Source organism: Neopsephotus bourkii, unplaced genomic scaffold, assembly GCF_033783945.1.
Source record: "Neopsephotus bourkii isolate Nb327-2 ecotype Australia unplaced genomic scaffold, CSIRO-AGI_Nbou_v1 NB_1655, whole genome shotgun sequence".
Lineage (NCBI taxonomy): Eukaryota > Metazoa > Chordata > Aves > Psittaciformes > Psittacidae > Neopsephotus > Neopsephotus bourkii.
Window position 1 is genome coordinate 2,316,366 of NW_026902129.1, and position 11,210 is coordinate 2,327,575.

An 11,210-nucleotide genomic window follows, 5' to 3' on the forward strand; every position below is an offset into this window, starting at 1 on the left:
ACTATGTGATTACACGTAGGAGTGCACACCTGATCAGTAAGGTTTCTAGTTACAGAGGTCACTATTGAGACCTTTACAATTGCCATTTACATGTAATTAACATTACCACGCGGTTTACAGGATTCCTCACGCTATCAGTGCTGCTGTAAAGTTCATTAGGTAAAAGTTAGAACTGTAAAGATTTTAATTTGTGTATTCCTTAGTATGGCATCTCAGTGCTGTCATTTAAAGAACTCCTAATAGCTGCAGAAGCAGCAGGTGGCTTTGCATGGGAAAGGAAGAAGTATAATATTTCTTCTAAGTGCTCCTTAAAACTTTGTCCCACTTACAAAACCCTCTACAGTCTGTACTATTGTAGCCTAAATAATCTAGACTATAACTCCAAATTTACATATTGTAGTTACTTACTTTTTGCTCTTATAGAAACATCTGTTTCTTCTGTTAGGAGAATTCCACTTGGAAATTTCAATTTCAGGATTCAGTAAAAATAACTGTAAGAATTCCTGATGGTTTTGAGATCAGAGCTTTTCAACAGGTTTTCAGATTTGCCAGTTTTTTTACAGCCCATTTTAAAAATATGTGCTAGTGTCGGAGAAGCCGAACTGCACTGAAAGGATAAACGTGACTAGGGATGCTTCAGACTGTGGGTAACCTCTTCGAAACACAGGAGTAAGGATTGACTTTTCAGGCAAGGGTAGAGCAGCACTTTTGGCACCCAAGCGACTTCCTGCATTGTTCTAGGTAGGTACTCACCTGCTGCCGAAATGTGGGCCCAAGAAATGTCCTCACTGTACAAAGAAGCCATGAGCGACCTCAATGGAGATGTGGTGTCTCTGCAACACCCCACAGCCTGCAGTGTAGACAAGTCCTGAGCGTGTCTGAGCTGTATAAACATAACCACAAGCTAAACTGTTCCATTGTTCAATACAGATTTCCATTGTGCTTGCAAACTGAATTATAAATGCCTTTTCATAAAAGCATCCTAAGGGATGATGATAGATGCCTAAAATACATCATCTCCGTTATCAAGGAGTAGGTTATCCCAGCTGAATACACAGTATCAGTTTCCTGATTTGTATATAATCTACATTCTTAATGTTTCCTGGAGTGCTATTAGCTTGGGTTAGTAGGACTTACTGTACTCTCAATGTGGAAAGATGAATAGGCCTACCAACCAAACAGCCTAATAAATTTGATAGGCTGCGCATGTCATGCTCCACCTCTCCCTCATTCTTCATTGTGTATAACGTAGCCTAATGCACTGTGACAGCTGTTAGCAGAAAAATGGTGCAGCAGCCGTAAGAAAGTGATTTATGTCTTATTACTGCAGCAGCTAAAATTAAGAAGCGGGTGTCTGGAAGGGCAGCAAACAAGTGAAATGTGAAACACAGTATATATATATGTATATATTATTCATTCATGAAATATAGGAAGCTGTGAAATGCTCAGGCTGACAGTGAAATTCTCCCTGGGCACCTACCACAAGGTCGGACTAATAAAGGGGGTAATTGGTGGTGATGGTTGTGGATGTTCAGAATTGCCTACATGTCACAGCTGCTTATGCTGGAGTATCAAAAGCATGTTAAATGCATCTCCTGACACAAACCCAAAGATCCTTACCCCCAAATGACATAAGAAAGCCTAATTTAAGGTGGTAGCTGGCAGAAAGAACAACACATCAAGCAGGAAAGTTGTTCTTAGCAGCCACGATGTAGAGAGGAAACAGTGGGATGGGAGAAATAATGTGGCCTCATTCCCTGCTTCATTTTGCTGCTGGTGTAAAACTGCCACTTTAAGGCTACAGTCATGGATTAGGGATTTCTCACTGGATGCTGAAACTATGAGCATCGGAGAAAATTCTGTATTTGGTTTACAACATACCTAATGTGACTGAATGTGATTGTTTAACATCTTGTCAGTTTTGCTACTGAACCATGTAACACATTAATCTAAGACACAGCAAATTGTAACTACCACGTCAGATCACTCCTTGGTGTCTGTTCAACATACACTGTGTATATATGCTATAAACACACATATGTCTATGTACGTATATACTCAGACTGCTGCTAAGTGTGATGTTTTTGGTTCAGTGGGTGGCACTCTTTCTTCTGAGTCAGTACTAAACCAGTTCTTCCCCACATGGTGTTTAATGAATGGTGGAATATGGTCAGGTCAGAGAGGTTAATAGCCCTACTTTTGTGAAGAGTGTCAGGGGATCTTTCTTAGCAAGCAGTGAGAACCTCACATTAAATACCATCTGAAAGACAGCCTGGGACCTGCTCACAGACTCAGACTGGGGTGTTACTGTAATGCAGAAATAGGGGGAACTCTGTGCTATGTATTTAGAGTGACTAAGCTGCCCTGCCCCTGTAGATATTTACCAGATGTAATTAAACTTTTCTCACGTGGAGTTACAAAATAATAACCATGGGTAGTATGGCTGGAAAATACTAGAGCTTCTCTTTGGTGTTTTGATTTAAATAAGTATCAGAGAGAAGCTTTCACCTGGTAGTGTATAGTCAGGTTGTAAATAATCACAGATGGGGATTTCTCAGACTCTTTGCTGTTTTACCGTGGGTGCAATAAGTACTGAATGAGTTGGAGCAAGTGAAGACTGTTGCAAAAATGGCCACATTTTGTGCCATTGCTTGGACAACTACCAATGTTGCCTTGCCTTGGACGACAATTCTAGTCCTTTCAGGGAAGGGCTACAGAAGTCCTGGTATCTATGAATTAGATGTCCTGACTGACTTCCTAGCCACTGGGTAGCCAGGATAGAGATTATCTTAAGAGTGCATTTTATGTTTGGGTCATATTCACAACAAATTGAAACAGCAGTACTCTGTTTTGTGAAGCCCTGTTGAACTTTTGCCTTTTGCAACTCAGTGTGGCTAGAAGGCTTACACTGGCAGCTATATGGGCCCCTGTGACATGGCTTGGGAATGATGCTGTCTCACTGAGGAAAGGGGCTGGAAGTGATGAGAAATTAGTACCTTCCTCAGTGGGAATTCTTAGGAAAAAGATTTAACACGACAGCAGGATTCATCCCACTACCTCAGTGGGAATGAGATGCCTGATAATTGTATCTCTTGGCCATAATTGTTTTCACAAGCTGCATGATTGAATTCTATTATGCGATTAGTTTACCATATTATTAAACATCATTCTTTTCATCAGGCTTTCTGCAATCTCTCTATTACAGGATCCTTTACATCCATACAAGGTATCTTTACATTTCTGGTAAAAAAAAAATAAAATCATAAAACCTTCTGTGAGTCAGTATTGAAACAATCTAAACCCTGTTTGCACACTAGTTGTCTCCTGATAAGTGTGATTGTTTCAGATGTCCAAAGTAGATATTCAGACTAATTTGAAGCACACAGCAGTTTGTCAGATAACAAGATTTTATATTGGTATGGCCTGTTACCTGAATAGATTCCAGAAACTAAGCAGAAACCATGTTAGAAATCACTGCAGCTGTCGCTGCTTAGTGGTATTCAAGGTGAAATGAGGCAACTTTTAAATAGCGCCAAGTAAGATTGTATAATAATTTAGGTCAAAATGTGAGTAACATGCCACATAACCAAGATGTTCGATGAGAGAGATATAGTGGATATATGTAGAAAAGCAAATACCATGCATTGTTAACATCCTAGATCCTTTCAGACAAACGGTTTCTTGCAGTTCAAGTAAAGAAAAATGTTAGCTTCTAGAAAGAGTTTCTGCAAAGACAAAGTTTGAAGGCAAAGGATGCTTTGCTTAGAACGTGTTTAGAGATACACGGTACATGTGATACCAGAAATTGAGGCAATGCAGACAAATTAAACCTATCTGTACTTCTTTCTTTGCATTTCTGTTTTGGAATAACTGTGCAGTACACATGGGTCAAAGCAGAGAGTCGTGTGTGTGGCTGCAATCTCTACCATTTCTTCCTTTATGCCAAATCACACAAAAGTGTTTCAAAACCAGGCAAATTTCGCCAAATACTCCTAATCCTAAGGAATTATTATTAGGGAAACTTGTTATTCTGTATTATGGTTTTACTGAGCCATATTTTTTATTATTATTTTAAATTACATGTTATATATCAGCTTGGCAAAGTATGTTGCTGAAAGAGAGTATGTTTCTCTCTGTTTTGTATCTTTCAGTGACCACTTATGCTCTGGTTCCAGCTTTGCACAAATCAGTAAAGCACCGAATCCTCCACTTTTCAACAACTACCTTAGGAGATGTGAGGTTTCCTTTGAGGGAAGCACCATAATCACCTTGTTTACAAAGCCAAGGCATAGAGCCACATGTAATTTTGCATCTGAACAAATAAATAAGTTTATATGCAACTCCAGTTACAGATCAGAATTTTTATGCTGGTCTTCAAAACCTATCTTATTCTGCTTGCTAAGTCTTACAATGTTCCTATGACCTCCTGCCTCTTGACTCTCTTGCCTGATCAGCATTACTAGGATCAGTCTGAGAAGAAGCTTTACATGCTCCTTCTACCCCTGGGTTTTCTTCAGTAACACCCTGAACATACTTGCAGCAATCAAAATTAGGCAATTTCTTCAACAGACAGAACTGAGTCCTAGTGCTTCTATTCTCTGCTAGCTGAAAATGACTGTGCTTGGGTCCAGACACCAGAAAGCTGTTTGGAGAGCACTGTGCCTGTGCTTATTACCTTTCTGCTTTATGTATCTTTTTCTTCGGTGACTGTCTTCGAGTGCCCCATAATGCAGGATGTTTCTGCCTTTTTTCATTCCAGAGTTTTCTGTATCCTAATATCAGTTATTCTTGCCTACATCAGAAATAATCTTCATGCGGTAACTCCAAATCTCCTCTGGTGTCCCTGAGATCAGGTCTGACTCACTTCTATACCTAGTCTTTAAAATCAAATCTGTTCTTTTTCTCTTTAAAACTGTCATTATGTTCTACTGTAAAATGTAGTATTACTTTGAAAAAAAAAGAAAAGGCATAAAAATGACATTTCAGGGTTCTATATTTGTCTGACAGTTGTTTCTGTTGCAGAAGTGCTCATTGTGTAAGTTTAAAAGCTGTCTTTCCTAGCCCTGCAAAATGCACAGTGTGTTATGATTTGAGCTATTGGCACACCGTCATCAGATTCTGCATCCAGGGCAGGCCGTCTTACATTGTAAAGCCTCTGCTGCTTGTACCACCTTGTGGTCTTCAAGTCCCTTGGTGACACTGCCAGGCCCTTTGCATTGCATGAGCATGCCACGTGTTGAAAGGATCATGTTATTCAAGGAAAGGGTACATTGCAGAATAAAATACAGCTCAGGCTTTGTGTAAGAATGGCAGGAATGACAAGGATTAGTAACAGTAAAACTTCTCTTTCTAGATACAAATATAGGCCCACTTGAGGTCATTTGGGAGCCAGGTTTGAGGAACAGCCCTTTTAGCCCAAAGATGTGGTCACCATTCTGGTAAATGCACTGTGAAAACCTTAATTTGATCTCAAAGGAGCATCAAATAAATTTCAAACAGTACCTCTGTGTTTCACAGGGCTGGTGATCTGTTCAGCTGCCTTGGCAGGACATGTGTTGCTAAGGGTGCATAGGCAGCAGCTGGCCAGGGAAGGGGTTAACGGAAAATGGTGGATGTAGCACATTATGGCACCAAGCAAACTTCCACATCTCCTTGAAGTCAAAGGTCTGTCTTTCATTTTCTTTTATAAAATGTATCAAACAATTTGGCATTAAAAGTACAACTTTTGTCATATTGAGAATAACAACGTGTTATAAGACAAAGGAACAAAGGCTGGAAGTTGAGGGAAATTAAAAAAAGGGAAGAAGCAAAGAAAAAATGAAGATGTGAAACAGTTGTGTTTAGTTTGGGGAGGAAAAAAAAAATCCAATCTTCATCTTTCCCCTCCCTCCTTGCCTTTTTTTTTTTTTAATATACTTGAAAATGCAACGTTTGGAAAAATCTACATGTGTCTAAATTTAGTGTCTGTGTTACTTTATTCTGCATTTCTTTATCACACTTTAGTCATCCATATATCATTTTGTAGAAAGCGTATGTGGCAGGCTGATACATGTCTTATTTTATAAATATTTATTACCCACTGGTGTGTTCCTGTCTTTGAAGTTCCATCCACTTCTCCTTTGCAATGTACGTTCCCTCCTTTTCCTTATTTGTTTGCATAGAAATACTATGAAGACTGGTGTAAGTTTGGCTTTAGCCCCATCTTTGATTTAGCTTGCCTTGCTTCCCGCTGCCTCATTTTTGTTTTAGACAGTGTAGTCCAAGGATAATAATAATGTAAATAACCTGTTCTCTTGCTGTTGCATGAATGCAGCAAGGCAAGTCTGGCCATTCATAAGCTGGTTTGCCCGTTGGCCTGTCTCCCCAGGGATGCATATGGCTTGTGCTATTGAAACAGCTCAGAGGACTTGAACTTGAGCTTAAAGGAAATAGCAACTGGCCTTTGAAGAAAGCTCAGAGATAATCAGCACAGGCTGTAGCTGCTCAACAATGAGGATAATACAGTTTTGTGATTTAACAGGAAAGGATCTTAAAAACATGTATTTGAAACAAAAAAAAAAAAGAAACAACTGGCTGCATCAGAAGGATAACCAAGCTATCTGTTTTACTTCAGAATAGCTGCATTTTTCTCTTGTAGTGTTGAGTGAATTCTGTCTGTATATACTGGATCAGTGCCTGCTCATAACCCATCAGGTCATGAATTATGAGGAGGTTATCAGATTATGAAGAGATTATCCTCTGTGTTGTTCTACAGAGAGTGAGGTATTATACTGAGGGGAAAGTGACATAACTAATGGAGAATCAGCAGTGAGCTTCTCCAATTAGGAATATGATGACATAAAATTATGGGGTTTTTCTTCTCTCCATCTGTCCCTCTAAAGAAATGGTATGAGAGGAGTTTGAGTTACCTGGACTTTCTCAGCCTGGTGGGGAGAAAGCAAAAAGGGGTGCTAATTGTAGTCTTCAGCTACCTAATGGGAGTTTCTGGTTTACCCTGAAGTCTGTCATTCTCTTCTGTTACCTAAAACCATGCCTGCATTTTCCAGCTATACAGCCCATCTAATAAGCAAAAAAAAAACCCCACATCTTGCCTAGTAATCCCTAATGTTCAGCTTATTTTCTTACTGATGAGGAGCATTTAGCTGACACTGTTTGTTATAATATTCAAGTCCCTTTCCCAAGGGGCAGCTCACTTCTATCCATGCGAAATCGGGACTGTTTTCTCCAACATGTGTCCTGTGTTACCTCTGTTACTTTACAGTTATTGAAACTGATTTTCAGCTGCTCTTTCATTATTTTTCAAACATCTTCTGCAATTCCATCCCACCAGCCAATGCCTTTGCTATTTTGATTAACTTAGTATTGTCAGGAGACTTTGTAATCTGACTTTTCATCCACTTTTCAGATTTTCATGCTCATAGCACAGACCCGAATGCAGAGCCAGACACTAATGACATCTCCCCACTTCTTTCATCTCTTCTAGTTAAAACTGTTAGTTATGAGTATGCTGCCTTCTTTATCTGCTGATAGGTTGGTTTCTTTAGGAAAAGTTAGAGGGGGTCTTTATAAATTCCTTCTGGAAAATCCAAGTTGACTATATCAGCATGTTTTCTTTTCCATGAACCTGTTGATTTCTTCAAAGAAATGAAGCAGGTTTTCCACCTCCAGGGCACACACTGACTCTTATTGCATTTACTTAAGTGCTTAACTCATTCTTTAACTCATTCATTTTTATTTTCTTGAAGTTTCCATAGTTTTTTTGCAGTTTCTCTTTCTGAAAGCACACTCTGCTGTAGTGGAGGTATGAGACAGAAAGACAAATAAGAATTACCTTCTTGCTGTAACAAACCTAAGTGTTACCCGTTTTAGAACAGTGTTTTGGTAATAAGATTCTTAAGCCAGGTTCTGCATAGCAGTTTGCTTTTTCTCTTGAGGATTCCCTACCAGTCTTCTCCCTAAAGAGGTCATTTGTTGACAGCCAAAAACTTAACCTCTGCATCATGACCTGATGTGACAGTTACTGCAAGGGAGTCATTGAAAACACCTCCCTGCTGCTGCATTCCCTCTGCTCTTCCACAGGTACTGCAGACCCTCTCAGTTGCCTCGGCTGTGTCACTGCAGGGTAGATCTCATACTGGGCTTCTCCTGTTTGGACCTGGAGTTTCTATTTGTAGAGAATATCTCTCATATGTTGACATAATTATTTATCTGATCTCCCTCCTTTCTGCCCAGACATGTGGGGGTGATATAAAGCTCCTGTGCCTGAGCATTTTCTTAGGCTACGGACATATGAATGGAGAAGCAAACCCTAAACCTAGAGCCAATTTCACCACAACAGCTGTGTACAAGTGACCGTGCCGTCCACTGAAAGCGTGAGAAAGGAGTAGGATTTGCATGAAAAGGTATGCATTTTGAAAGCATGACAAATTTAAACCTGATTCATACTAAGGTAATTTGCCAGTGCTGAGACAGGCCTGAATTGCTTCTGAGGGTTGTGTCATGAGCTAGAAATTTCAAAGAAATTAATAGTGTGATTTGTCACTTATTAACCAATCTGTCTGTCCAGTCTTTAGATAAATCTGTGGCCTCTCTACACTGTTAGGGTGGCAAAACCAGTGAGTGTCTGATGTCTGAAAGTGGTGCTGTGTCTTCTTCCTGCATTGCACCATTTCTGAGGCTGGCACAATCCTTGGAAGGGCAATGAATTATAGCTGAAAACTAAGATTTAGGCCTTTCAATGGGCTTCTTATGTATAAAGACCCTGTGAAATTGCATTCCATAACTGGAGATTTTTGTACCTCTACCCTGATTTAGATGATCTTCACATTTTTCAAAGGCATTCAACTGATCATTCTCATGTGGGGCTTATTAAAGTGCCCATGTTATCTGCCATCTTACTCTTTGCCTTTTTATACTCAGTGATCTTTCTCAAAAAACAGGACTTCATCTTACTTTCACTTAGGTCATCCAGGTCTGTAATACCCTGCTAACTGTTAAAATCAAGCCCAGGTCTATAAATTGCATCCTAATGCAGCCATGAGGCATCTTGTGTGTGCCTAAGTTGTGGACGAGCAGTCTACTCAAGACCCCCTCTAGGGACCTCTGCTACTATCTCTTGCCAACGCCTCTCTGAATGTTTTTCTTGTTTGAACGAAGCTGCAGTGTTGGTTTTGACTGCTGTTATATGGAATTCTGGAGGCCATAACTCTGGTGATACACATTTCTATCTCCTTAGAAACAGTAACTTTCACATGCAATAGAGACTATATGAGTCAGGTATATTCAATAATTGTTATGCTGATTCCTGATGTGCTGTTGTAACGTGTACACTGAATTTGCCATTGCGTCCATAAGCTGTGGTGTCACTGTTCAAAGATAAAATAAACCCATTCCCTCTCACAAGTCCTTGTAAGACAAAGATATATAAATAGGGTCTCCTTTCTCCCAACCCTTCCACTTTCAGTGGCTGATCAAATGGTGACAATGTGTGATATAGCTCTTTTGAAACCATGAAACGCCCAAAGGTCATAGAAGCTGGGCAGCAGGTATTTGCAAGCTGTGGACTTGATCAGTGTTGAAGAAGTGTTATGTTTCTATCAGCAGTGTGAGGGAGGTTAGTCGCTCTGAGCCCTAGGCAGTACTTGAAATCAGTCTGTGGTTGTATTTCAGGGAGACAGACAAACTTAAGAAAGGGATCACTGAGGGCGTTGAGACGACTGAAATATAGCCTCTGTTAGCCATGGAAAGAATCATGATAGACACTGAAACTAGCCCAGTGACTCAATAACCCAAGCAACAGCATGAAGATGTCCCTCCGAGGAAGAAAATCCACACTGGGTAGACACTATCTGTGTATCTGGTGTGCAAAATAACTGGGTGTTATCTGCCTTTGTCTATGTATTATTAGCTTGGTCTAATTAGTTTAGGACAGGGTTGTTTTATTCTTTTACATTTTTAGGAGATTGTTCTGCTCATGCAAAAGGCAGCTATTAGTTATCCACTGTTCTTTTCAGATGGGGCATTTCAACAAGCCTGTACAATAGCAACAGCTCTCAATAGCATTCTTAAAATCAAATGGCTGGAGAAAATGGAAAAAGAAAAAAAATCTGGATTATACCATCCAGTACTGCACTTTAGGTCTTGCCATAGAAAGGGTTACTCCCTATTTTACATCTGAAATGTAAGCTTCATGTATACCAGGTGAATAAAATTGCAGTTGAAATCATATAGCCCTTATGATTTTATTCTCTTAGACCAACTTCTCAATCCAGCTGGATTTATCCTTGCTGGCAATAATAATCATGGAATCATAGAATTGTTTAGGTTGGAAAAGACTTTTAAGATCCTTGGGTCCAACTGTCTTAATAGTGGTTGTAACAAAGAAAAGAAAGCAAATGTTCAATCGTGTCTTAAATATCTGAAACAAAGGCTTTCCCTAGCTCTTATTACACTGATTTGTTAAAAACTTACCCTCAGTAAGAAGAGAGCAATTTGCTTCTCCAGCCTTTGTATAAAGGCTTCCAGTGCCTGATTATTAAAAGGCCAGCTTACAGCTGCAGTGGCCTAAGCTTGAGCACCGTGCAAATAATCCATTTAAAGATCAACCTCAAAATTCTTGTTCCCTGATTCTCACCCCAGTGGAATGTAGCAGGAGTCCATTTATCACAGTAGGAATGCAATGAGTGGTGAAAGACCCTTCATAAGTTCACTTTACTTTCAAATATGAGAGTGTTCAGGTAATTTCTCACCAGACCAGGGATCAGCTGCCTGTGATCAGGCTTCTTTGATCACTTCATCTGACTACTAATCCATTTATAAACCAATGCATGTGAACTGTCAGTCTTGCAGTTTTGTCTCGGTAATACAAGTTCTCCTTTTATCTGTGTAAGCATCTAATTCTGGATTGTTGAAGGGAATTGTGGTGATGGTAGCTGAAGACCTAATAGCCTGCAGGCAAAGGGAAGTTGCAGTTGGCTTTAGCTATTGTACTCTGTGTTTCACAAGGAGAAGTGAACAACCTAAAATTCCATTACATGTAGGGCCATGAATTTCAATGTCCATTTAGCTAGTCACACCAAAGAGGATCACAGTGTTCAACCCAAAGAGGCACCCACATGTTTCACCTCGAAGGTTAATTTCTGTCTGTTATTTCCCCAGCTCCCGTGAATTTCCCAACCAGGAATGCATATTAAGGGACGATTACACAATGC

The 11,210-nt window shown here is 39.8% G+C and overlaps 1 long non-coding RNA gene across 5 annotated transcripts in view; it reads left to right on the forward strand.

The window, feature by feature from the left end:
- The window catches only part of LOC133223842 (uncharacterized), a 487,088-nt gene that overhangs the window by 149,080 nt on the left and 326,798 nt on the right, over positions 1-11,210 (forward strand). The gene's annotated exons all lie outside the window — the stretch shown is intronic.